Genomic DNA, 25,746 nt, shown 5'->3' with positions numbered 1-25,746 from the left:
TGAAAAACCGAAAGTGCCTTTCGTTAAGGCTCGAAGGACCATGAATAATTTGCTGCCAAATTTGCAAACAAAAGTACTAATCACTTTCACTTTAGTAAATAAAAATGCGTAGGGATCTAATATGCACAAACCTTTTCGTTTTTTATTGATAGCATAAATGTATATTTTATAAAGTTAGTTACTATAGCATGCTCGATATATGAAAAATATGTCACAAAGCACCCCCCGCTTTTCTCACAATAATGCAGGAATTTTTCCTTCATTATTATTGTTAGTTTATACATAGAATTATTTTTCACTTTTTAGTTTGATATGCTTTAAAAGCGTGTTTTTTAGTTTTTTCAAACTATATTTATTTTTAATTTTTTAGTTTGATGACCCCAAATTTGTTAAAATATGAACTATGACATGTAGTATTGGTTAAGTAAATCGATAATTAGGCAGCAATTAATATCTACTCGTAACCTTTCATTGACTAATTGTTACATTATTTGCGACCAAGTTCTATTGACGACTTTACGAATTATTACTTCTTAATCGAATCATTTCTGCTAAAGCTTCTCTGTTACATGGGGGTCAACTTTGAACTTTCGAATACCGTCCAAAGATCTACAACAACTAAGCTTGTCCAGCAGCAAACAGTCGAGAGCGCAGATAAATTACTGCATGTTCTACTGTACAATTTTTATTTAAATGTCACCAAAACTAGTTTTATATAGATGTTGCATACTTTTAAGCGCATCTTTTTGGTGAGCTGCTTAGACTTACTATCGCCTTCCTACAGTGTCGCTCAAATATTCTAGGTACCACTTAAAAAAGTTACAAACAAACATACATACATACAAGTGAAGCTAATAAAAACGTATTAAAAAAGCAAAACATGTACATATACTATACATATTTATATGTGAGTTGAAGAGAGTGGAGAAAAAAGGTGACAAAAAGACAAACGTGCATTTATAAAATTAAACGAGCAAACAGTTTCAACAAACAAACAAGAAAAACAACACACAAACCGGGAGCAAACAACACAAAAAAAAAAAACTCAAAATACAAACAACACAAAAAAAAACTCAAAATACAAACAACAAACACAACGGGTCGAACCAACTGGGAGCGGAGGAACAGCATTGGCTGGAGAAACATACATACGTACATTACAGGCGCACTTTACATACAAAGAGAATACCAAGTGAGCGTATCAAGCCCTTTCTTCTTAATAGGCGTAGACACCGCTTACGCGATTATAGCCGAGTTAACAACCGCGCGCCAGTCGTTTCTTCTTTTCGCTACGTGGCGCCAATTGGATATTCCAAGCGAAGCCAGGTCCTTCTCAACTTGGTCCTTCCAACGGAGTGGAGGTTTTCCTCTTCCTCTGCTTCCCCCGGCGGGTACTGCGTCGAATACTTTCAGAGCTGGAGTGTTTTCATCCATCCGGACAACATGACCCAGCCAGCGTAGCCGCTGTCTTTTAATTCGCTGAACTATGTCAATGCCGTCGTATATTTCGTACAGCTCATCGTTCCATCGAATGCGATATTCGCCGTGGCCAACGCGCAAAGGACCATAAATCTTTCGCAGAATTTTTCTCTCGAAAACTCGCAACGTCGACTCATCCGCTGTTGACATCGTCCAAGCCTCTGCACCATATAGCAGGACGGGAATTATGAGTGACTTATAGAGTTTGGTTTTTGTCTGTCGAGAGAGGACTTTGCTTCTCAATTGCCTACTCAGTCCGAAGTAGCACCTGTTGGCAAGAGTTATCCTGCGTTGGATTTCTAGGCTGACATTGTTGGTGGTGTTTACGCTGGTTTCAAGATAGACGAAATTATCTACAACTTCAAAGTTATGACTGTCAACAGTGACGTGAGTGCCAAGTCGCGAGTGCGACGACTGTTTGTTTGATGACAGGAGATATTTCGTCTTGCCCTCGTTCACTGCCAGACCCATTCGTTTTGCTTCCTTGTCCAGCCTGGAGAAAGCAGAACTAACGGTGCGGGTGTTGAGGCCGATGATATCAATATCATCGGCATACGCCAGCAGCTGTACACTCTTATAGAAGATTGTACCTGCTCGATTAAGTTCTGCAGCTCGAACTATTTTCTCCAGCAGCAGATTGAAAAAGTCGCACGATAGGGAGTCGCCTTGTCTGAAACCCCGTTTGGTATCGAACGGCTCGGAGAGGTTCTTCCCGATCCTGACGGAGCTTTTGGTGCCGCTCAACGTCAGGTTACACAGCCGTATCAGTTTTGCGGGGATATCAAATTCAGACATCGCGGCATAAAGGCAGCTCCTTTTCGTGCTGTCGAAAGCAGCTTTGAAATCGACGAATAGGTGGTGTGTGTCGATTCTCCTTTCACGGGTCTTTTCCAAGATTTGGCGCATGGTGAATATCTGGTCGGTTGTTGATTTGCCAGGTCTAAAGCTACACTGATAAGGTCCAATCAGTTCGTTGACGGTGGGCTTTAATCTTTCACACAGTACGCTCGACAGAACCTTATATGCGATGTTGAGGAGGCTAATCCCACGGTAGTTGGCGCAGATTGTGGGGTCTCCTTTTTTATGGATTGGGCATAGCACACTTAAATTCCAGTCGTTGGGCATGCTTTCGTCCGACCATATTTTACAAAGAAGCTGAAGCATGCTCCTTATCAGTTCTTCGCCGCCGTGTTTGAATAGCTCGGCCGGCAATCCATCGGCCCCTGCCGCGTTGTTCTTCTTCAGGCGGGTGATTGCTATTCGAACTTCTTCATGGTCGGGTAATGGAACGTCTGCTCCATCGTCATCGATTGGGGAATCTGGTTCGCCTTCTCCCGGTGTTGTGCTTTCACTGCCATTCAGCAGGCTGGAGAAGTGTTCCCTCCATAATTTAAGTATGCTCTGCGCATCGGTAACTAGATCACCTTTGGGGGTTCTACAAGAGTATGTTCCGGTCTTGAAACCTTCTGTAAGCCGCCGCATCTTTTCGTAGAATTTTCGAGCATTATCCCTGTCGGCCAGCTTATCAAGCTCTTCGTACTCACGCATTTCGGCCTCTTTCTTTTTCTGTCTACAAATGCGTCTCGCTTCCCTCTTCAACTCTCGGTATCTATCCCATCCCGCACGTGTTGTGGTCGATCGTAACGTTGCAAGGTAGGCAGCCTGTTTTCTCTCCGCTGCGACAAGGCACTCCTCGTCGCACCAGCTGTTCTTTTGCACTTTCCCAAAACCAATGGTTTCGGTTGCAGCTGTACGTAAGGAGTTTGAAATGCCGTCCCACAGTTGCCTTATACCGAGTTGTTGACGAGTGCTCTCAGAGAACAGGAGTGCAAGCCGAGTAGAAAATCTTTCGGCTGTCTGTTGTGATTGCAGCTTCTCGATGTCGAACCTTCCTCGTGTTTGTTGGCGTGCGTTTTATGCTGCACAGAGGCGGGTGCGAATTTTGGCTGCAACAATATAGTGGTCCGAGTCGATGTTAGGACTTCGGAGCGCACGCACATCTAAAACACTGGAGACGTGTCTTCCGTCTATCACAACATGATCGATCTGGTTGGTGGTTTTTCGACCCGGAGACAGCCAGGTAGCTTGATGTATCTTCTTATGCTGGAATCTAGTACTACAGATAACCATATTTCGGGCCCCGGCGAAGTCGATCAGCCTCAACCCATTTGGGGATGTTTCGTCGTGGAGGCTGAATTTACCGACCGTAGTGCCAAAGATACCTTCTTTGCCCACCCTGGCGTTAAAGTCGCCAAGCACGATTTTGACATCGTGGCGGGGGCATCTCTCATAAGTGCGCTCCAAGCACTCATAAAAGGCATCTTTTATCACATCGTCCTTCTCTTCCGTCGGGGCGTGAGCGCAAATCAGCGATATGTTGAAGAACCTCGCTTTGATGCGGATTGTGGCTAGACGTTCATTCACCGCAGTGAATGTTAGTACTCGGCGACGGAGTCTCTCTCCCACCACGAATCCAACACCAAACTTGCGCTCCTTTATATGGCCACTGTAGTAAATGTCACAAGGACCTACTTGTCTCTGTCCTTGTCCTGTCCATCGAATTTCTTGGGCGGCGGTGATGTCAGCCTTTATTTTCACGAGGACATCAACCAGCTGGGCAGCGGCACCTTCCCAATTAAGGGACCGGACATTCCAGGTGCATGCCCTCAATTCGTAGTCCTTATTTCGTTTGCCATGGTCGTCATCAAAAGGGGGGTCACTCATCCGAGGCTTGTTGTTCCTTTTCATTGGGGGTGTTTTTTTACGTGGCGGGTCCCAAACCCAGCGCACAACCCTATGCAGGGGATGTTTCGCCTTCTCACGTTAGCTCGCCTTCAAACGGATGTTCTTAGGCTACCCAGAGGATACTTGGTCAAAGACCGGAAGTCGTGAGCTGCTTAAGTCATATGCAAAAGAATCGTTTCTGGCCACTCCCAAGTGAATGGCGATCAGAGAACTTTCCTCACTTGCGTGAACTTCTACACATGACTCCATCCTCCCCTTCCCTTTAATATACATATAATAACGCATTGAAAATGTCAAATAGCATTCGGAAAGTGACAAATATTCAGTTAGAAGTCTAAAATTTACGAAATGGGTCGCTATTCACTATTCTACTGTTCGCGGTTTGAGCAGAAGATCGTTTGACCGAGGATGGTCAATTTTACCGAAAAATCATCTTTTCGGACAAGGCTCATTTCCACCTCGATGGTTACGTTAACAAGTAGAAAACCCGCACGTAATCGTCGAGAAGCCAATGCACCCAGACGAATCACTGTATGGTGCGAATTTTGGTCTGGTGGAATCATCGGCCAATTTTTCTTCGAAAATGAAGAAGGAACCGCAACCATAAATGGTGAGCAATATCGCGCAATGTTAACCGAATTTTTCTTCAAGCAAATTGAAGAGGAAGACTTGGACAACATTTGGTTCCAGCAGGACGGCACTACGTGCCATACAGCAAACGCTACACTCAATCTTTTACGTCCTATCTTTAAATTTAAAATTTTATACCCCACCCTATATCTAAATTAATTCCACATTGCAAAAACTGTCAAGCTTATGGACATACAAAAAACTTCTGTGGTAAGCTATCGAAATGTGTGAAATTTGGAGGCAAACATCCTACTACTGAATGCAGAAAAGCTGAAAAAGATCTTGCTTTATGTTTTAAATGCGATTGTCGTTATAAAAGAACTGCAAAAACTTAGATATAAAAATGATGGTAATTCAGTTGAGGAGAATGCCAATGCTCTGACGAATAAACTAGTAGTGAACACAGGAGAAGTGAAATCCCTTCCTTCCGTTTCTAAACTTTTCTTTGCGCAAATGGCTAAGCAAGGCCATACAAATACAATTCAAAAAAGTAGTCTATTATCCCAAATTTTGGGTAAACTATATGAGCAGGAGAAACTATTTAAGTCCTTTAATAAGCGGCTCAACGCTCTTGAGTATTATCTACAATTTATTGATGAACAGTAACTTTTTGAGTATAATGCTATGGAACGCTAATGGTCTTTCCACAAGTAAAAATTAATTAGAAATTATTCTACATGACAGAAATATTTATATATGTCTATTGTCCGAAGTGCATTTTACGAACCATTCATTTTTGAAATTAAAAAATTATGAATTATATCACACCCGGCAAACTCAGTGCGAGGAGCGAGAGGCGATATTATTCAAAAGCAATATTGAACACTGTGAGGAAGATCCGATTAAATGAAAGAAATTGAAGCTACAACAATTTCACAATCACCCATTGTATCTTATTGCTCTGTATAGTCCACCTAGGCATAATGTAAAAACAGATATGTACGTAGATGAATTTATTAAAAAAATATGACGGAAGGTACATTATTGGTGGCGACTTTAACGCAAAACACACTCATTGGGTATCTCGTTTAACTACAAACCAAAGGTAGAGGACTTCTCAAAGCTATACAAATAGTTGGATGCAATTTTGTTTCTACAGGAAGACCCACTTATTGGCTGTAGGATAGACAGAAATCACAAGACCTTCTTGACTTCTGAATAAAGTCGACCCAAAGCTTAAGCACATATCGACAGGTGTTGAGTTGGACTGTGATATTATTATAATTCAAAACGCTGCGTGGAAGAGTACACTAAATACCCACGTGAATCTAAGTGGTATCAAATATCCAAAACATATCTTAGAAAGTATCTATAAAAAGCGCAAGTTTCGACGGAGATGGCAGCAAACTAGGTCCTCTGCTCTCAAAACTGAGCTAAAAAAATGTACAGCGAAGCTAAGAACACAAATTAAACAGTTTAGAAATTTTTCCTTCAAAATTTATCTAGCTAATCTTACAGTTGATAAATCCACTGACTATTCACTCTGGAAAGCTGCAAGAAATATGAATAATCAAATAAAACGAAACTACATGGGGCAAAACGAATGAACAGAAAGCTACGTATTTGCAAATCAGTTGAGAAATATATTTCGGCATAACGATGATTATTAGATAAACCGTGAAAATAGTTGGTTGGATCCACACATCAGCATTTATCCTGTTACTTTTAAAGAATATAAAATCGTATCGGGAACGCAAGACTCAAAAAAGCACACGTGTTATGCAATTTACCAAAGAATTGTACAAAAAAACTTTTTAACATTATTAACAGTGCATTATGCCTAAGATACGTTCCATCGCTTTGAAAAGTATCTGAAGTCATAGTGATTGAAATCGAAGTTGTTACAGGGCATTCAAGCGCGTCGTAACAAAATGTTAAATATTCCTTCTGATAAAAATATAGAAATCCCCGTCCATGTTTCAAAACCAGTAAATCCTAAAGACAATGCTACACAAGGGAGCTATGCAAACGTGGTGAAAGGCAATACTGCACAAATGCAACTGCCCCAAAACAAACATAATGGAAGCGTTGAAACTATGATTTTCAACCTTACCCAATGTATGACACAATTTATGGCTTCAATGCAAAATACGATTCAAGAGATAATCAAATCACAAAACCAAATGTTGCAAACTTTTTCACGTGAAACGTTTTTAAAATTGCGCCGAAACATACGGGTACCAGGTTTAAAAAGTGGACCGTAACGAAAAGGTCTACATCATCGTACCTTAACAATTAAAAAACTAGAAACAAAAATGTGGTGTGAATATTTCGCTTATATAGTCAACTCGTTGTTATGACATTGAGTTCGTGTCGGAGTCGAGCGGGGCGGCGGGGGAGGCATACTGCGTTAACTGTGCGAAACCGGCGCTCTCGCTTGTTTCTATTCAGTGTAACTCGTGACTCCGACTTTATAGCGCGCTGATTCTTTCGTGTATTTTTCAAGTTTATTTAAACCGATTGATTTGTAACTATGGTATAGTCGGCCAGGTAATCAATGTACCCGTCGATGTAAACAACATGGTGCTGCAATTACCGAGGCGGATAGACGACGATTTTGCTTTTAATATCAACATAAAAAATAAACTGATTCATAAATCGAATTACTTGAGTAGTTTCGTACGTAGATTAAACACTATGACATAAAGATCGACTGGAATGTGTTTTACAAAGATATAGATGACTATATCGGGCTTGAATTTCAGATTGAGTCTGTCGACCCCAACTTTGCCCCAGAATCTGAAATCCTGCTGGCTCGACTACATACTTTGCTATGGAATGAGGAGCAATGTTTGGATATTGCTCCGGGACTGAACTCATCTCCGATCAACATAATCTATGATCTTCACGGCGAGGAACTATCTTTCCCTCAAATATACTACGGCGTGCCTCAACCTCACGCAAGATGCTTGAGGACTGAAACTTTATGGATGACTGCATTGATAAGAATTTCGTCTTCTTAAAGTCGATACCGAACTCCATTCAATATTGGATGGCTTGCAAAAAGGACCTTTTATTAAAATAATTAAAACAACGTCAATCTTGTTTTCATTTCAACCTTTTACTTTAAAACGATTCGCTAACATATCCGTTTCACGTTAAAACCAACGGCCGTGTGCTCCGGCATAGCCCCACCCGAATTTTTAAAGTAAAAATGACTGTATTGAACATTTGTTTATGGAATGCTAACGGTGTTAGCCAACATAAACTGGAACTTATTAGATTTCTGGATGAAAATAATATTGATGTAATGCTATTGGCAGAAACTCATATTACGAACAAAAACAATTTCTTTATACCGGGATTTAGACTCTATGTTACAAACCACCCAGATGGAGAGGCACTTGGAAGAACAGCAGTGTTGGTTAGAAAACGGTTAAGTCACCACGCATTAGAATCTCATGCCACAGCGCAATTACAAGCTACAACAATAACTATAAAAAAAATCGCTGCGGGGACTTAAACCTGACGGCCATATACTGTCCACCTCGTTTAAAAAATACAGATAGCCAATTTAAAGACTTTTTTGGAACCCTAGGCCATAGATTTCTGCAGATGGAGATTACAATGCGAAACACACATATTGGGGCTCACGACTAATTAATCCGAAAGGACGACAGCTATATCAAACTGTCATAAATAAGCCCAAAACCCTTGAAATAATATCTCCTGGTAAGCCGACATAATGGCCTACTGATCGTAAGAAAATACAAGATTTTATTGATTTTGCTGTAATCAAAAATATCGATACAGCCATGGACACATAAATAGCACACTTGGTCATCAAATAAGAAAACATTTATTTATTCCTTAGATTTATCACTTACGGATTTAAGGGGGTATTCTACTCTAGAATTTTGACAAATTCGATTTTTTGTTCATATCTTTAAAGTTTAGACCCTTAAGAACATATCCTCCAAAGGATTTTTAAAAATTTAAATTATTTTAAGAGCCACAGTTACTTTAGTGACGCAGTACCTAGCCCGGTTCGGCTTGACTCACTTTTTGGAACGAAGTTCCTTACGGCAGGCTTGCAGAAGATAGGATTTTGCAAAAAAAGTGATAGTAAAAACCGTAAGAAATAACCCGTAAGATCGCTAGTTATAGCCTACTTTTAGGTCTTGCAAAATAATTAGGCATGAAAATCTGTAACATTATTGTGTATGCAAATTAGTTTTGAGTGAAGTGCGGAACACATAGAGCGCAACAGACTGCAAACTACATCTGCCAAATATTAAAATACAGACGTTCTTATGGACACTGTTATTTTGACAGCTGCACGACTACACGACTGCAGGCCGAAAGTTGTCGTTCCCGCTAACTTGAATATTTCCTATATTTGCCAACGGCGGTAGGACGACAGTAGAGTTGACAGTAGAATGGAAGATAGAAAGAGGAGGTAGAGTGGTGATGTCACTAATATGTAAAATGTAAAATTATTCACAGGTCTAACAAACTTGACGTTATTTTACAAATAAAAGCATAAAATAGCTCTATTACCAATTTTTCTAATTTTTTGCATAAAAAAATTTCACTTTGAACAAAATATTAAAATTTCATTGGAGTGAAAGGTATTAGTATGACCACAACGATATTGTGTACATGCAAAATGGACAGCTGTGTTGTCTTGTGTACATGCCGGCCATTGTTATGTTGCTGCCTTCTTACGAATGTTCATGTATTATCATGTGGTATTTTTTTTTTGCAAATTGTATCGATTCTACATTATCCGAAGGAACTTCGTTCCACGACAGCGCATTTCTTGTTTAAACGCGTTTTTCTCGAAACTATTTTTTTCCACACGGTACCGGCATTATCTCAAGTTCTATACAACCGATTTACTTGAAATTTTGTGTGCACCTTCTTTATATAATCCTTTATCGTTCCTATCAGCATCGTGTCAAAATTTTTGTTTTTAATATTTAAAAAAAATTCAGGAATTTCAAAAAAAGCGTAAAAAATTGTTTTAATTTTCAGGCAGTCGCCATTTTTCAAAAAAAAAAATTTTTTGTGTTCCCTGAGGTAGGGATTATAACAGCATCCTCACTGATTAAGAATTTCTTTTGATTTTTTTTTCAGACCACCAGGAGAGTCAGGATCAATGTCACCAGGATGCGCCATTTTTTTTACACCTGTCTCTCCCCCCTCTAATTATTTTAATTTTTAATATTTTTTGTAAATTTTTTTTCTGTATTCTTAAGAGCTTCTTTTTTCATAAATATCCTGAGAAATCGGGAAGGTCGTATCTTGAATACTTTTAAGTGAAACCTTAAAGTGAAACTTAAAACGCGTTTTTCTCGAAACGATGTTTTTCAAAATTGGTAACGTCATCAACGAGAATTGACCGATCGACTTCAAATTAAAACTAAGTATTTTTGAATACATTTACTATACAATGAACTACGATCTTTTTGATTGGTTGAAAATTGTCAATTCGGCATTAAAATAACGACCATTTTTAGCTGAGAATATACCTTATTACGTTCAAAGAAATTCGAAATATTCAATCGCGTACTTTCTCTTTAAAAAAATTCATGAAAATCGCCTAATTTTTCATGCGTCACACTGGTATAGCCCCTTAAACGACACTGACGAAGTTTTCGGTGGAAAGCCATTTTTCACTAATCCCAAGGCTACCACCTTACAAGACGGGTAATAGTTAACACTTACCGATCGAAACGGGATTAGATCGCCGAAAAAAAACAGCCCTTGGCCGCATAAAATCCGAGTCAATTCCGGTGCGTAGATCCGGCTGTCGTACATATCCCCGACATATCCAATATATGTCCTGCATGCAATGAGTCTCCGCATGACACTTGCCACCTTTTTTCATGCCCCGTCAACCCCACTCATCTAACACCCCTTTCCCCTTGGTCCGACCCCTTCAAAACAGCACTTTTCATTTCATTTCATTTCATTTCATTTATTTAACGCCAATCGGCACTATACATCTTATAACAATTATAATTATAAATAAGACAACAGGCTTAAACATATAAAATTAGAAATTAAACACGTAACCTAGTTCGTATGCTAGTATTTTAATAAAGCTTTTTTAACGATCCTTTTGAGGTTCTGTAGAGATCCGCTGAAGAAGTCGATGTCACCGTGCAGAGAGTTTACCAATCTACAGATTCTTTCCTTTGGGCCATTGATTACGTAGTTTTTGTTCGATCTGCAAGTTTTCAGGATCCTCATCTGTCTCAGGTTAAGCTTATTTGGTACGATTTCAAAGTCTGCGAGGATTTCTGGGGCATCAATTAATCCATTGAGGATTTTGAATAAGAAGATGAGGTCTGCTACCTGCCTTCGAGATTTCAGGTCATTTATTTTCAGGATTTTTCGGACGTCTTCTGTTGAATTGATATCGTTTCTGTGTCTGTTATGAAATAGCAGCGCTTTGCAGAACTTGTGCTGGATTCTCTCTACTCTGTTGATCATTGAGTCTGTGAATGGGGACCAAATCACTGTTCCATATTCTAGAATAGGTAGCACTAATGCTGAGAATAGGCAGGTTAACGAGCAATTGTTCTCAAATTCCCTACACATCCGATTAATCAACCCTAATACTTTGTATGCCTGCGAAGTAATTCTATCGATGTGTTTCTTGAAATTTAGTCTTCTGTCAATAGTTATACCCAGGTCTCTGATGTCTTCAACTTCCGTGAGTCTTTGGTCGTTTAACGTGTAGGTTAAAGGTACCTGCGTATGCGCACGGGTGAAGGACATCACTGCGCATTTTTTCACATTCAAAACGAGTTTATTTATCTTACACCAGTTATACAGCTTATCTATATCGTTTTGTAAGATGTGAATATCAGAAACGGTGGAAATACTACGAAAAATTTTTAAATCGTCAGCGTATAATAAGTATTCAGACTGCAGACTCCTCCCAATGTCATTCACAAATATGTTGAAGAGTATGGGTCCAAGGTGGGATCCCTGGGGAACACCAGATGTGACATCATACTCATCTGAAATGTGTCCATCGATTCTTACTTGCAACCTTCTTCCTGTTAGATACGATCTGACCCAACGTAGTGCATTGCAATTCACTCCATAATTTTTTAGCTTCACCATAAGAGTCTCATGGTCCACTTTGTCGAATGCCTTGCTAAAGTCCGTTTATATTGAATGAACTGGAATACCACTGTCCATGGCCTTCAAGATGTAGTTGACCTATATATATAAGAGTGTTGTAGTGGATCTGCCACCAACAAATCCGTGCTGCTTAGGAGAAATGATATTTCTAAATGATGATATCAACTGAGGCAAGACAATTTTCTCAAACAGTTTTGCTAAAGCAGATTGGATACACACAGGTCTATAATTAGTGACGTCAGATCTTGGGCCTTTTTTGTGGATGGGACTGATGAACGATGATTTCCACGCCGATTAAAAGGTTCCGTGATAAAAGGACTTACTAAATATATGCGTGATAGGTTCACAGAGCCCGACAGCACAGTTGCGTAGAAATATATTAGGCAGACCATCAGGTCCTGCTCCTTTTTTTGGATTCAGGGCCAACAGCTGCTTAAAAACTTCATTGAAGTTCGCATCAAATTCATTTAGCCGCACATTTCCTACAATGTCAGCAGATTGATGATGACCAACTCCGCTTGGGCTCAATGTATAGGTGTCTTTGAAGTAAGATGCGACGATATTACTAATCTCCGCACCCGAATGAGCGGTTAAGTCATTCCATGTCATGGTAGCTGGGACTCCCATGTCGGTATCCCTTTTGTTCTTGACAAACCTCCAGAATTCATTCTTGTCTGAAGAAACTAGATTTTCCACTTTATTAATGTATTTTTTTTCCTAAGTGATAAGGGCCTCGTTGAATTTACGTGCATCGGCACATGCTTCAATTGTGCGCCTTGGGAAGGAAATCCAAAATGCTGATTTCTATCCGGATAAAGTGGAGAGTGAAGTTTTACTCAACCGAGTTAATCAACACTTTGATCGGTTTATACATCACCACTTTGATCCGTCCTGGTTGCATCATCGACAATAAATCACGTGGCAGACATGCGACTAGATCCGGTATCAATTCCACAATTTGACGGAAAACCAACGAGTTGGTTGACATTTAAGGACCTCTTTGAACCGATGGTTCATAATCGAACTGACCTGGATCCTGCATATAAATTGGGTAAGCTTCGCCAGTGTGTCGATCAAGAAAGTGTTCCGATGATTGGAGGATTATATACCAGTGGCTACCACGAGGTGTGGTCCGAGCTAAAACGCCGTTATGATAATCCTCGCCTACTGGCAGAAACACACGTGCAGATATTTCTTGATCTACCGAACAACCAAGTAGAGGCTACGAATACGCTGCGATCGATCGTTCATCGATCGCAATTCATTTCGTGCACTTGCCGTTATGGACATTCCAGTACACCACTTGGATGCGATAGCAGTTTTTGTACTTTTGCCGAAGTTACCAACAGCAACGCGGAATGAATGCGGAATGAGCCTCACAATTGTGAGCATACCGAAGTTGGAAGATTTGCTGCTATTTCTTGAACGACGTGCCAACAACATTACCGCTACACCACAAACCAGTAGCACACAACCGTTGATTAGGCGTGTCACCCCTCGTACAGTCAAGGCGCATGTGGGCGCCTCGAATAGTACTCAATATACAAACGCAACCCCCGCCAACGTTGGTTGCCCCCAGTGCTCAGATAATCATCGTCTAATAAGGTGTCGTCAGTTTCGAAACATGCAAGTCCCTGAACGCTGGGAACGTGTAAGGCGTTTAGCAGTATGTTTCAATTGTCTACAATCAGGACTTACCGTCCGCCAGTGTACTTTTGATGCATGTTCGTTTTGCCAGCAAGGCCATAACACGCCACTCTGCCGATGTACAGGTACAAGACCTGTGAAAAATATAGCGGATACGAGTGTATCACCATCATCAGCAGCTTCGGCAACAAGGCCAAGCTCTGCATCAACAATTAACTCAGGTGCTGCGGCGAACCACACTTCTACCGGACCGCAAGTGTATTCCCGCCAGCAATAACAGTTAGATGAGGTCCAGTCATTAGTTGCGCAAGATGACCGGACCATTTTACTTGCGACGACTAAGGTACTCCTTTCGGATTGCCATGGGAGGCCTTATGAATGCCGTGCATTATGCGACATCGGATCTCAGGTGAGCTTTCTCAGTGAATCCATGTTTAAAATTCTGAATCTTCGTAGAACTACGGGGCAGATCCGAGTAGAAGGTATAGGCGCCAATGCACCCACTTACACAAAAGGTTCCACAACTGTGCGATTGAGATCCCTCATTGACGAGACTTTCCCGATGCCATTTGAAGTCTACATCCTACCAACGATTACGACAATGACACCAATATGTAAGGTCGACTACTCCGCCTAGGATCACCTTTCTGGACTCCAGCTTGCCGATCCAACATTTGGTACTCATGCCAAAATTGATCTACTTATTGGCGCAGATATTTGGCCCGCTTAAATTGCCGATGGGATTGCTGCGGGACCCCATGACGAACCGTGCGCGCTCTGCACACGCCTCGGTTGAGTTGTGTTTGGCACTGCGATGGTCAACACTCCAAATCATTTGACGCATACTCTAACTGTCAGTACATGTATAGGCGATCAGTAACTGGATAAAGTACTGCAGAGGTTCTGACAGGTTCAGGACAATGGTTCTGTCGACGAACTCTCGGTAGACTCTTGTGAACGGATTTTCATCGACACTGTACGTCGCACAGCGAGTGGACGCTATAGTGTACAAATCCCGTTTCTTCCGAATGCTCCAATGTTAGGAGATTCATATCAAGTAGCGCGCCGTCAGTTTTTTCATCTTGAACGAAAATTAGGTGGCGACCCTGAGCTTCGCAACAAATACATCACATTTATCCAAGAGTGCATAGCACTCGGTCACATGAATTCCGTGAAGGACGATTGCTTCGACCCGACGCAATGCTATTACATACCCCATCATGCGGTAACAGGTAAACTTCGTGTGGTATTCAACGCGTCCTGCAAAACCACAAGCGGAGTGTTATTGAACGACACTCAGTTTTCGGGACCACATCTCCAAGACACTTTAATTGATATTCTTCATCGGTTTCGATGTTATTGAATAGCTAAAACAGCCGATGTCAACAAAATGTTTCGACAGGTTGAGATCAATCCCTTGCATCGTAAATGGCAACTCATCTTGTGACGGGAATCTCCAGTCGAACCACTACGTAGCTTCGAGTGGCTACAGTAACGTATGGAATGACAAGCAGTCCATACAATGCGATTCGCTCCTTACGCCAATGTGCTGTAGATAACTACAACATTGTGGAGGACGAAAGGCGGGCTTCTACGGCAAGGAACAGTATCCTTGATGGATTTTACGTCGACGAATATTTGGAAAGTTTTGACTCTTTGTTGGAAGCTGTTAGTTGTACTCATGATGTCGATATGATCCTTCGTCAAGGTCAGTTCATTCTTGGCAAATGGAATTCGAACTGCGCCAAGGCTCTTCATGCTATCGCCGAAACAGAGAAATCTGAAGCAGAAATTGAACTATGCGATTCCAACGCCACTGTGTTAGGCTTACATTGGAATCCGTTGAGCGATGAGCTCTTTTTAAGGTGGCAATTGAAGACTCACATACACTACCAACAAAGCGTAGTATCTTAAGTGACGTTGCAAAGCTGTATGACCCGATTGGTATACTAGCGCCAGCTGTAGTTCTGGCCAAAATGTTCATTCAAACCCTGTGGAGGAAGGATCTTAACTGGGACACTCCACTACCTGTAGAATTACAAGACCAGTGGCTCGAATTTCGAAATGGTCTTCAAGAACTAGCGCGAGTCCGTGTACCGCGTTGGTTAGGCATGTCACCTCATGCATTTTGTACACTTCATGGCTTCTGTGACGCTAGTTCGAAGGCGTATGCTGCGATTATCTACGTGAATAGTGGCGCACAAAAAGATTATTCGAATATGGCACTTGTTACTACAAAAACCAAGGTGGCATCTGGGAAAGAGATTACTACACCACGCTTGGAACGTCATGTGCAAAAGGCGCTCGTTTAGACAACGTCCCTTACACACTCTATAGTGATTCAACTATCGTTTTACATTGGATTGATAAACAACCTTCAGTTTTGAAACAGTTCGTTGGTAATCGAGTTGCATACATCTAGGCCCACACCAAGGTAGAATGTTGGCGACACACCTTTTCGTTATATATGCATCGAAAACGATCCAGTTGTGTCAGAACTAACCGAGGAGCAACTCCAGGCACAGACTCTAGAATGTCAACCTTTACGTACTCTTATAACCACTCGCCAGGATCATGTTCAATGACTTCTGCAAATGGCCACCGAATTCCTCTCGTTGAGAAATTTACTTTGTCGTGTTCTCAATACAACAGCGCGATTAAGTTTTTTGCCACGTTACAAGGGTAAGCGATCGAATATTGTGACAGCAGAAGAATACGAATGGGCTCTGCTTCTAACTGTAAAACAAGCTCAAGGTAAGGCATATAGACGAGAAATTCTTCTTCTTCTTCTTAATTGGCGTAGACACCGCTTATGCGATTATAGCCGAGTCAACAACAGCGCGCCAGTCGTTTCTTCTTTTCGCTACGTGGCGCCAATTGGATATTCCAAGCGAGGCCAGGTCCTTCTCCACTTGGTCCTTCCAACGGAGTGGAGGTCTTCCTCTTCCTCTGCTTCCCGCGGCGGGTACTGCCTCGAATACTTTCAGAGCTGGAGTGTTTTCGTCCATCCGAACAACATGACCTAGCCAGCGTAGCCGCTGTCTTTTAATTCGCTGAACTATGTCAATGTCGTCGTATATCTCGTACAGCTCATCGTTCCATCGAATGCGATATTCGCCGTGGCCAACGCGCAAAGGACCATAAATCTTTCGCAGAACTTTTCTCTCGAAAACTCGCAACGTCGACTCATCTGTTGTTGACATCGTCCAGGCCTCTGCACCATATAGCAGGACGGGAATTATGAGTGACTTATAGAGTTTAGTTTTTGTTTGTCGAGAGAGGACTTTGCTTCTCAATTGCCTACTTAGTCCGAAGTAGCACCTGTTGGCAAGAGTTATCCTGCGTTGGATTTCTAGGCTGACGTTGTTGGTGGTGTTTACGCTGGTTCCAAGATAGACGAAATTATCTACAACTTCAAAGTTATGACTGTCAACAGTGACGTGAGTGCCAAGTCGCGAGTGCGACGACTGTTTGTTTGATGACAGGAGATATTTCGTCTTGCCCTCGTTCACTGCCAGACCCATTTGCGTTGCTTCCTTGTCCAGACTGGAGAAAGCAGAACTAACGGCGCGGGTGTTGAGGCCGATGATATCAATATCATCGGCATACGCCAGCAGTTGTACACTCTTATAGAAGATGGTACCTTCTCTGTTGAGTTCTGCAGCTCGAACTATTTTCTCCAGAAGCAGGTTGAAAAAGTCGCACGATAGGGAATCACCTTGTCTGAAACCTCGTTTGGTATCGAACGGCTCGGAGAGGTCCTTCCCGATCCTGACGGAGCTTTTTGTGTTGCTCAACGTCAGTTTACACAGCCGTATTAGTTTTGCGGGGATACCAAATTCAGACATCGCGGCATAAAGGCAGCTCCTTTTCGTGCTGTCGAAAGCAGCTTTGAAATCGACGAATAGGTGGTGAGTGTCGATTCTCCTTTCACGGGTCTTTTCCAAGATTTGGCGCATGGTGAATATCTGGTCGGTTGTTGAGTTACCAGGTCTGAAGCCACACTGATAAGGTCCAATCAGTTTGTTGACGGTGGGCTTTAATCTTTCACACAATACGCTCGACAGAACCTTATATGCGATGTTGAGGAGGCTTATCCCACGGTAGTTGGCGCAGATTGTGGGGTCTCCTTTTTTATGGATTGGGCAGAGCACACTTAGATTCCAATCGTTGGGCATGCTTTCGTCCGACCATATTTTACAAAGAAGTTGATGCATGCTCCTTATCAGTTCTTCGCCGCCGTGTTTGAATAGCTCGGCCGGCAATCCATCGGCCCCTGCCGCTTTGTTGTTTTTCAGGCGGGCAATTGCTATTCGAACTTCTTCATGATCGGGCAATGGAACGTCTGCTCCATCATCATCGATTGGGGAATCGGGTTCGCCCTCTCCCGGTGTTGTGCTATCACTGCCATTCAGCAGGTTGGAGAAGTGTTCCCTCCATAATTTAAGTATGCTCTGGGCATCGGTAACTAGATCACCTTGGGGGGTTCTACAGGAGTATGCTCCGGTCTTGAAACCTTCTGTAAGTCGCCGCATCTTTTCGTAGAATTTTCGAGCATTACCCCTGTCGGCCAGCTTATCGAGCTGTTCGTACTCACGCATTTCGGCCTCTTTCTTCTTCTGTCTGCAAATGCGTCTCGCTTCCCTCTTCAACTCTCGGTATCTATCCCATCCCGCACGTGTTGTGGTCGATCGTAACGTTGCGAGGTAGGCAGCCTGTTTTCTCTCCGCTGCGACACGGCACTCCTCGTCGTACCAGCTGTTCTTTTGCACTTTCCGAAAACCAATGGTTTCGGTTGCAGCTGTACGTAAAGAGTTTAAAATGCCGTCCCACAGTTCCCTTATACCGAGTTGTTGACGAGTGCTCTCAGAGAGCAGGAGTGCAAGCCGAGTAGAGAATCGTTCGGCTGTATGTTGTGATTGCAGCTTCTCGACGTCGAACCTTCCTTGTGTTTGTTGGCGTGCGTTTTTTGCTGCACAGAGGCGGGTGCGAATCTTAGCTGCAACAAGATAGTGGTCCGAGTCGATATTAGGACCTCGGAGCGCACGCACATCTAAAACACTGGAGACATGTCTTCCGTCTATCACAACATGATCGATCTGGTTGGTAGTTTTTCGATCCGGAGACAGCCAAGTAGCTTGATGGATCTTCTTATGCTGGAATCTAGTACTACAGACAACCATATTTCGGGCCCCGGCGAAGTCGATCAGCCTCAACCCATTTGGGGAAGTTTCGTCATGGAGGCTGAATTTACCGACCGTAGTACCAAAGATACCTTCTTTGCCCACCCTGGCGTTGAAGTCGCCAAGCACGATTTTTACATCGTGACGGGGGCATCTCACATAAGTGCGCTCCAAGCACTCATAAAAGGCATCTTTGGTCACATCGTCCTTCTCTTCCGTCGGGGCGTGGGCGCAAATCAGCGATATGTTGAAGAACCTCGCTTTGATGCGGATTGTGGCTAGACGTTCATTCACCGCAGTGAATGATAGTACTCGGCGACGGAGTCTCTCTCCCACCACGAATCCCACACCAAACCTGCGCTCCTTTATATGGCCACTGTAGTAAATGTCACAAGGACCTACTCGTCTCTGTCCTTGTCCCGTCCATCGCATTTCTTGGACGGCGGTGATGTCAGCCTTTGTTTTCACGAGGACATCAACCAGCTGGGCAGCGGCACCTTCCCAATTAAGGGACCGGACATTCCAAGTGCATGCCCTCAATTCGTAGTCCTTATTTCGTTTGCCATGGTCGTCATCAAAAGGGGGGTCTCTCATCCGAGGCTGGTTATGACTATTCACTGGGCGTGTTTTTTTTACGTGGCGGGTCCCAAACCCAGCGCACAACCCTATGCAGGGGATGTTTCGCCTTCTCACGTTAGCTCGCCTTCAAACGGATGTTCTTAGGCTACCCAGAGGATACTTGGTCAAAGACCGGAAGTCGTGAGCTGCTTGAGTCACATGTAAAAGAATCGTTTCTGGCCACTCCCAAGTGAATGGCAATCAGAGAACTTTCCTCACTTGCGTGAACTTCTACACATGACTCCATCCTCCGAGAAATTAATGCTCTGAAATCAAATTCCATATTAGACAGTCGACATCACCTGTTAGCCCTGCGACGACGGTTTTGAATAATTCACGCGCGCTTCCAAGTGAAGGCGTACATATGGAAATGTACCGTGTGTAGGAGACATCAACGAATTCTCCAGAATCAACAAATGGCTTTGTTACCCCGTGAACGGGTACTTGCAGCTCCGGTTTTTTCAAACAGCGGCCTAGATTATTGTGGTCCGTTCCATATCCAAAATGGTAGTAGAAGATCAACTACAATATCTAAGACATATGCTGCTATATTCGTTTGTATGGCCTCACGGGCAGTCCATATAGAACTTGCTGAGGATTTGAGTACGAGATCCTTCATAGACGTTTACGACCGATTTATTAGTCGCCGCGGTATTTGTGCCAAGCTCTTCAGCGAAAACGGCACCCAGTTTGTAGGCGCTGATAAACAAATGTGTGAATGTGAACTACTCAATGGAAGTTCATTACCACCGCTGCGCCACATCATGGTGGTATCTGGGAAGCAGCGGTCCGCTCGGCCAAGAAGCATTTACTTCGCATTATGGGCCAACAGTCATTGCGATGTCATGAGCTTCTAACGCTATTGACAAGGATTGAAGCTTGTCTTAATTCACGACCGATTGTAGCCTTACATGATGACCCCGAAGGAGGACTAGCTTTAACGATAGGTGATTTCATAATTGGCGGACCAATCAATTGCCCTGAGCCACCGCTACCAGATATACCGCATAACCGCCTCCATTATTGGCAGCGCTTGCAAGGAATGTTCGAACATTTTTGGAAACGTTGGCAAAATGAGTATCTGAATTCGCTTCAGGCCCGTAGCAAGTTGATGAGGCCTGAACCAAACCTCCAAATAGGAGATGTCGTACTTATTCGAAATGAGAATTTGCCACCCGCCTGTTGGCGCATGGGTCGTATCACGGACACCCATCCTGGCAGCGATGGTCTTTTCCGCGTCATTACGATAGAATACCATGGAAATCGGTTAACGGACGAAGACATATACGTCAAACGCCGCTGTCAACGTCCTGTACAAAAGGTGGTAAGACTATTCGGAATACACTAAGAAATTCGGAACCGCGAGGGTTCAGCCGGGGAGGATGTTCAAGACTGAGATATTGTATGGGGTATAATCCCCCATCTAAGTTTGCATACGCTACGCCTATGGGATAAATATCGGCTGATTATAGCGTTATTTCTTCTTATTTTCTGTATATACATACATATGTTAGCGACGCTGACTGCTACATATGTGCAGTAATGCACACCGCTAGCATATGCTCTATTCATGGAATCCTAATTAGTTTTTGTACATGTGCCTACTGCACAAGCAGGCATATAATTGCCGCTCCTTGCGAATTTAAGTTAGTGCTAAAAATAAAGTCGTGACGACAGGTCATACTAAACGCATTGCTGTTCGTTTTAATCTTATACAGTTATTGTTAGGACAAGGTTTGCATGTTTGAAAATTATAAAAAATCAGTGAAGTATTAAATATGAATTTAAGACAATTTAATGTGTAAATGAGACAGAAGATAGTGTGGGCGCACTCCTTAATATATTGACACAGCATTGGTTTGGAAATATCAAAAAGCGCATGCTTTTCGTGAGGAAAAGTCGGAAAATTGGACAATTCCAAAAAGTAACCTTTTTTCATACAATTTTTTTTTTTATTTGTTTTGTTTTTCAACATTTTGATTAGTAAATTATTTGAAACGTTCAATTTCAGTCGCTTGCTTTTTTATTTCGGCTATTCAAAAGAAAAATTATTAAATACTCCGTGAAAACTTTACCTGTGTTTCACACAAAGTAATCAATTGCAAAGAGGTCGCCCTAATACCGGTCGGCGTTCTTTTTGCCATCAACGTATGGCAGTCCAAGGCAAAGCAAGACATACGTGCTGAATTATGGATCGCAGTCAATCAGCAAGCGATCGTCACGATGTCACAGCACGACTTTTCAAACAACAGTTGCGATGTTTCATTGAGTTTATCTTGGAGTAATGTAGGTATATGTGGTGCTGTTAGATGCTAAATGTACTCTGTTGAGTGGCAAAAGAGAGGTTTGTCGCACGTACACATTCTTCTTTGGATGGTGGATGGTTGTTACACCAGATCAAATTGATGAACTCATTTCTGCGGAAATTCCAAAGTCAAGTTCTGGGAGACTTGCGCTCATACAAATCGATGGTTCGTTTTGGCAATGAAGACGACGTCGTGAATTATCCAGTGGAATTTCTAAATTCTTTGGAGAGGCTTGGTATGCCACCGCACCATTTGCGTCTCAAAGTTGGATCTGTAGTTATAAATTTATGATTTGCCATTTCAGTTCAAACGTATTCCGTTTCCAGTGAAAATTGCATTTGGGATGACAATAAACAGGACACAAGGATAGTCACATAGTGTGTGGCATAATTTTGAAAATGCTACGTTTTTCACACGGCCAGATATACGTGGCGCGCTCACGAGTTGGAAAACCATCTTTTCTGTACACTGGAACAGAAATCAAAAAATGTTTATCAAGCTGCGTTACATTGAAAAAATTTGAAATGATAAATTTAACTTTCTTTTCATTTCAAAACACATAATTTCACGTAGGACAACGGCTGCGGGGTCAGCTTGTTTAATATAAAATAAATGATTAGAAACGATTTGGTGAAATGAAATTCATTACATGTAAATGGGAAAAACACGCATTCTAAATATTTTAATTTTTGAACTTTAAATGCAAATGTCTCAAAAACCATAAGTCAGCGGCAGCTATATGTATATATATTCTTGATCTGGAGGACCTCCTCTATCCTTACATACCCCGAAATCCGGGGATGCTGTTCTAAAATTTACCGGATATTTGTAATTAAACTTCAAAAATTCAATTATTAAAATTTCTCCGATTTAAAATGAATTTTGCATTTAAATTTTTAACTATTATATCCACTTAGACTTCACTAATTTGTTTCTAACCATTTATTTTATATTACATAGTACAAAAATAACTTATGCAATAGTTAATTTTTGTTCAATTACTTTAAAAGAAATAAAAAAAAAGCAAATAATATCCCAATGACAGGAAATAAATATCAAAATAGTTTTGCGCATAGCATTCCTTTTTGCATTGGCGGCCTTCGTCCCTGCTTCACAAAAATAACCCTGGTCGTACCAACATCAATATTTATCAAGATAATAAAAATTCTGAAAGATTTTACATTACACGATAATGAATTTTGTAATGACGTCATGTTGTCTTATTTTTATTCTATTACAAAATGTAGCAACACGAATTTTTTGCTTGCAAACCATTTTTTATTGTATGAATAAAACGATTTCAAAAAGTTTAATATGGAATTAAAGTTATTTTTACACTATTTATTATAAAATAAATAGTTAGAAACGAATTAGTTATGTGTTAGTGGTTATAAAAGTTAAAAATATAAGTGTAAAATTAATTATAAATCGGAGAAACACGCGTTTTAAATAGTTAAATTTTTGAACTTTAAATACAAATATCTCAAACACTATAAGTCAGCGGCCACTGTATATATATACATATATATATAAATACTTCCTTGATCCGGAGGACCTTCTCTATCCGTAAATACCAATTTTATTTGGTCTTATAGTTTTAGCGATATTTGCATTTAAAGTTGAAAATTTTATCTTCCAATTTCTTGATTTCTAGTAATTATTTCTTTCATATTATGCACGTTTTATACACTTACACTTCAGTATATTGTTTCTACATATTTATTTTACAGTAATTATTTAGATATTTGCTTAAAATAAGCAGTTTATATTTTACACAAATTTCATTATATGCATAATAACAAAAGTGTTGCGTGTTGACAGATAAATAAGTGCTGATTGATTGATTGATTTGAAAGATGAGGAATGCACCGCGACCTTTGGTCTATTGTGCCCTCTCCTGATTCACATTGACTCACTTAGCCCCAGCGCATGAATGAAATCCAATAGCTTACCGGGTGCTAGTGAGGCAATGTTATCCCTATCCGGAAATATCGATCCAAGGGCCTTAATCCTGCGTCTACAGAGTGCTGAGCAGGCGATCAGCAGGTGCTCCGGAGTTTCAGGCGCCCTATCGCCGAACCGGCAGCTTGCACAAGAAGATAGGCCCATGGTATGCAGATGCCTATTCAGTTTGCAGTGGCCAGTGTACCATGCGACCAGTAACCTGAGTTTGTTCCTGGGGAGGTTTATCACAGCTTTGAACCTTCTCAAGTTGTAACCTCCCATTAGCAGCTTAGCATGTCTCATATCGTGAGTTTGATGCCAATGCCCCTCCCTGCCCACTGCTTCTTCCTTGCGGAGCAGCTGTTTCATGGTATGGGAACATACCCCCATAAAGGGTTCGGGTCCTACCATCTTGGTGGAAGCTGCGGAGCGGGCGAGCTCGTCAGCCAGTTCGTTGCCGGCTATACCTCTGTGACCAGGCACCCAGATTATATATTAGGTGTACCTGGTTCTGTTCTGCAAGGCTGTTCTGATGAACCCTGTCCCATATTACCCATTGATTTTTCATTCGCTTGGTCAATTTTGATTTCTTTGCTGGACGGCGGCATTTTAGGTTGTTTTCTGAAAAGATGCGTTCAACTGTTCTTTGCGATATTTTCACAAGAGCATCATTTAGCTCTTTTTCTCTAGCTAGTTCGCTGCGCGATTCTAGAGCGAGCCTCACTAATTCTCGTGGAATGCGCATCATCCCATTTTGGGCAGCATTTTGCAACATACTTATGCGACCAACGGCGCTATTTTTTTCGTATGCACAATTTTCGCTATTCAAGTTTTGGATATTGCGTTCAACAGTTATAGACGTGTAAACTTGGAGTTCACTAACGCTGAAGTTCGCGCTATTTTAAAGTTTTCCTTCGTTAAAGGCAAATTCGCCAGAGAAACGTTCCGTGAGATTAATGGTGTTTCGGGAGATGGTACTTTACACTACGAACTGCGGAGGAATGGTTTCGACGATTCAGAGCGGATAAAAACGACACCATGGATAGAGTTAGACTGGCATGTGGCATCTCGTGACATCGCCCAGAAGATTGAAGTTAGTCACCAAACCATTTTAAACCATCTGCAGAAAGCTGGATACACAAAAAACCTTCTGGACCGAATCAACGCCTCCGATATGCTGCTGAAACGGAACGAACTCGACCCATTTTTGAAGCGGACGGTGACTGGCGACTGGCCGGGATTGACGGAAAGGAAGGTTTTGCTTTGTGGGATAGGAAGGGAATCATCCACTATGAGCTGCTCCCATATGGCCAGACGCCTAATCCTACCATCTATTGCGAACAACTGGAGCGCTTGAAGCAGGCGATCGATCAGAAGTGTCCAGAATTGGCCAACGGGAAGGGAGTAGTGTTCCACCAGGGTAACGCCCGACCACACACTTCGTTGATGAGGTTTTATCGCATCCACCATATAGCGCCAAGTGATTACCACCTGTTCCTGTCCATGGCGAACGCCCTTGTTGGTGTAAAGTTGATGCTTGTGAAAAGTGGCTGTCCCAGTTCTTCGTAAAAAAGGAGTGGGGTACTCTGAAGTTGCCGTCTAGATGGAAACAGATTATCGAACGAAACGGCGCATATTTGAACTAAATCCGATCACTGTATCACTTTTTATAAAGCATTGAATAAATATTAAAAAGGCGGGAAGGGAGATATTTGGCAACCTAATATGTAACCTTTATTATAGAAATTCAGAAGTATTTACCACTTAACTTCAAATAGGTATTTACCTTTCGTTGAACATTAAAAATGACAAGCCAACAAAAAATATATTTACTATATTTTGTAAAAGAATAAATAAAAAAGATGGATTATACCGTCAATGCAAAATTCATTATCAAAAAGGAGTTCCACATGGAAAAACTGAGGACGCCTCGATGTCAGTCTGACCATGGCTATTTTTTGTCATTGGAGTATTATTGGTTTTCTCTATTTCTTTTGATTATTTTGTAAAATATGTAGATAGGCTAACACTGATTATTTGTTTAAAATGCAACTTTTTTGTTTTTGTTTATACCATTTGTTTTTGTTTATACC

The 25,746-nt window shown here is 41.7% G+C and overlaps 3 protein-coding genes across 9 annotated transcripts in view; 2 read left to right on the top strand and 1 right to left on the bottom strand.

The window, feature by feature from the left end:
- Nucleotides 1-1,007, bottom strand: part of LOC125779150 (zinc finger MYM-type protein 1-like) — a 110,215-nt gene extending 109,208 nt beyond the window's left edge. Inside the window, exon 1 of the mRNA XM_049459792.1 lies at nucleotides 881-1,007. The gene's annotated coding sequence lies outside the window, so the exon portion shown is untranslated. The remainder of the gene's footprint in view (nucleotides 1-880) is intronic.
- Nucleotides 1-25,746, top strand: part of LOC125779115 (uncharacterized) — a 579,602-nt gene that overhangs the window by 39,168 nt on the left and 514,688 nt on the right. For 5 of the 6 annotated variants that reach the window (XM_049459685.1, XM_049459686.1, XM_049459683.1 and 2 more), the window contains exon 2: nucleotides 16,503-17,422. The gene's annotated coding sequence lies outside the window, so the exon portion shown is untranslated. Of the gene's footprint in view, nucleotides 1-16,502; nucleotides 21,096-25,746 lie in introns of those variants that run through there. The other variant, XM_049459682.1, reaches the window with a different exon arrangement.
- Nucleotides 1-25,746, top strand: part of LOC125779110 (uncharacterized) — a 224,812-nt gene that overhangs the window by 22,879 nt on the left and 176,187 nt on the right. The window lies entirely within an intron of this gene.

Source organism: Bactrocera dorsalis, chromosome 6 (genome assembly GCF_023373825.1).
Source record: "Bactrocera dorsalis isolate Fly_Bdor chromosome 6, ASM2337382v1, whole genome shotgun sequence".
Lineage (NCBI taxonomy): Eukaryota > Metazoa > Arthropoda > Insecta > Diptera > Tephritidae > Bactrocera > Bactrocera dorsalis.
Note: the sequence above shows the minus strand (reverse complement) of the source record. Positions and strands in the feature narration are given on the sequence as shown.